We start from the raw sequence: 2,872 nt of genomic DNA on the forward strand, positions 1-2,872 counted from the left end.
GCGCATGCGCTCTTGGCATCTGTCTCCGCGCAACCCCTTTAGCACTGGTCGAGCTGGAGTCGCTCGCCCCCTGCCGGCGACTTGTTCGCGGGGCGGGCGGGCGCCTAGGAGCGAAAGTTGAGAGGGCGGGCAGGAAATTGTGCCGGAGGAGATTTAAGGGAATGCGAAGGCTTCATTTGCATGGGAATTACTCCCGAGTAAGTCTGCTGGGGCTGCATAGGCTTTCACTGCCCGAGACAATGCAGTTTACTCAGAAGTAAATTCAGCTGCAATCAGTATTTACTCCCAGGTAAATGTGCATACTTACTTGCACGGCCAAAGCAGCAATGTAAACACACACACACACACAATATTCCAAGTGTTGTCCGTCATAGATTTGTAATAGGTAGTGTGATCTTATTTATTTATTTATTTATTTATTGCATTTCTATACCGCCCAATAGCCGAAGCTCTCTGGGCAGTTCACAAAAATTAAAACCATTCAAAAGTATAAAACAAAAGTATAAAAACATGATATAAAATACAATATGAAAACGCAAAACCAGGATAAAATCTAGCAGCGGTGCAGAAATACAAATTTAAAATACAAATTTAAAACAGCAAAGTTAAAATTAAGTTTATAGATTGTTAAAATGCTGAGAGAATAAAAAGGTCTTCACCTGGTGTCTGAAAGAATATAGTGTAGGTGCCAAGCGAACCTCCTTAGGGAGCTCATTCCACAGCCGGAGTGCCACAGCAGAGAAGGCCCTGCTCCTGGTAGCCACCTGCCTCACTTCCTTTGGCAGTTTTATTTATAGAATCACACCCCTGCTCAATGCAGGGATCCGCCTTAAAGCATCCCTGACAGATGGTTATCCAGCTGCCTCTTGAATGCCTCTAGTGTGGGAGAGCCCACCACCTCTCTAGGTCATGGGTTCCATCGTCATACCACTCTAACAGTCAAGAAGTTTTTCCTGATGTCTAGCTGGAATCTGACTTCCTGTAACTTGAGCCCATTATCCCGTGTCCTGCACTCTGGGATGATGGATCGAGAAGGGATCCTGGCCCTCCTGTGTGTGACCACCTGTCAAGTATTTGAAGAGTGCTCTCATGTCTCTCTTCCTTTTCTAATCATGTCCCACATGAGATTTGCCTTTTTCACAGCAGCCACACACCGGGTTGCCTTCATGCCCTGCTTGTGAGCTCTCCAGGACATCAGGTGGAGTAATAGTTTCCTAAGCTAAATGGACATCATCACTTGGAGCACACAGACAGACGGCTCAATCCCCAGTCTCTCCAGTTAAACGCAGGCCGTGGGAAATGCCCTTCTCTTTCAGTTCCACCAGGGGTCAGGGTAGGTAAGCAGATCCTTTTGGGAGCTGGGAAAAAGGCCAAAATCAAAGGAGATGGGGAGAGACTAGGGTGGCCATATGGAAAGGAGGACAGGGCTCCTATATCTTTAACAGGTGCATAGAATAGGGAATTTCAGAAGGTGTCAGGTGTCATTGTTATGCATGCAACACCTGGTGAAATTCCCTCTTCATCACAACAGTGAAAGCTGCAGGAGGTATACTAGAGAGACCAGATACAAAAGGGGGCAGGGCTCCTGCAGCTTTCACTGTTGTGATGAAGAGGGAGTTTCACCAAGAGCTGCATACATACAAATGACACCAGCTGAATTCCCTTTTCTCTGCAACTGTTAAGAGGCAACTGTCCAGCTGCCTCTTGAAGGCCTCTAGCGTGGGAGAGCCCACCACCTCTTTCAGTCATCGGTTCCATTGTTGTACTGCTCTAGCAGTCAGGACGTTTTTCCCGATGTCCAGCCGGAATCTGGCTTCCTGTCACTTGAGCCCGTTATTCCGTGTCCTGCACTCTGGGATGATTGAGAAGAGATCCTGGCCCTCCTCTGTGTGACAACCTTTTAAGTATTTGAAGAGTGCTCTCATGTCTCCCCTCAATCTTCTCTTCTCCAGGCTAAACATGCCCAGTTCTTGTCCAGCTGCATTCAAGAGGCAGCTGGACTACCATCTGTCAGGGATGCTTTAGGGTGGATTCCTGCATTGAGCAGGGGGTTGGGCTAGATGGCCTTGTGGGCCCCTTCCAACTCTGCTATTCTATGATTCTATGATTCTTTCAGCTTCTCCTCGTAGGGCTTTGTGTGGGTTTAAAGCACCCTTCCCCCACCTGGTGCCCTCAGCATGGCTTGGACTACAATCCCCCTCATTCCCAACCAACATGGCTGTTTTTATATTTTATATACACAAATAAAATCCCATTCAATGATAAAACAAAAACAATTAATAAAATCAACAAACGCCAGCAATAACCCAGTGCTAAAATCTAAAACACGATTGCTGCTAAAATTCAAGAACAGTCCCATAAAACATACTCAGCGAAAGCAAGTACCTAAATCTTACCGTCCTCCTAAAAGTTCGTAAACGTATTTTTACACTTATATCCCACCTTCTTGTTCTTGCATGGAACCCAAGTTAGTATACATAATCCTCCTCATCTCTATTTTATCCTCACAACAACCCTGTGAGGTAGTTTAGACGGAGAATCAGTGATTGGCCCAAAGTCACCAAGTGAACATCATAACCGTGTGGGGACTAGAGCCCAGATCTCCTGCGTCTCAGCCCAACTCTCTAACCACTACATCACACTGCCTCTCTGATGCATCCCAGATGGCAACCCATTCTAGAGTGATGGGGCCACCACGGACACGTCCCTCTCTCACATCCTTAGTTGGAGGCAGTCATGCAAATAACTTGGTACCCATCTGCTAAAGGTCAAAACCAGCTTTTTAAATTGGGCTTGGAAATGGCTGCTACAATATAGTTGTCATATAATCAGACTGCCTAATTCCCACCAACACTCGGCTGGCCCCGTTCTG

The sequence above is a fragment of the Elgaria multicarinata genome, chromosome 1 (assembly GCF_023053635.1).
Source record: "Elgaria multicarinata webbii isolate HBS135686 ecotype San Diego chromosome 1, rElgMul1.1.pri, whole genome shotgun sequence".
NCBI lineage: Eukaryota > Metazoa > Chordata > Lepidosauria > Squamata > Anguidae > Elgaria > Elgaria multicarinata.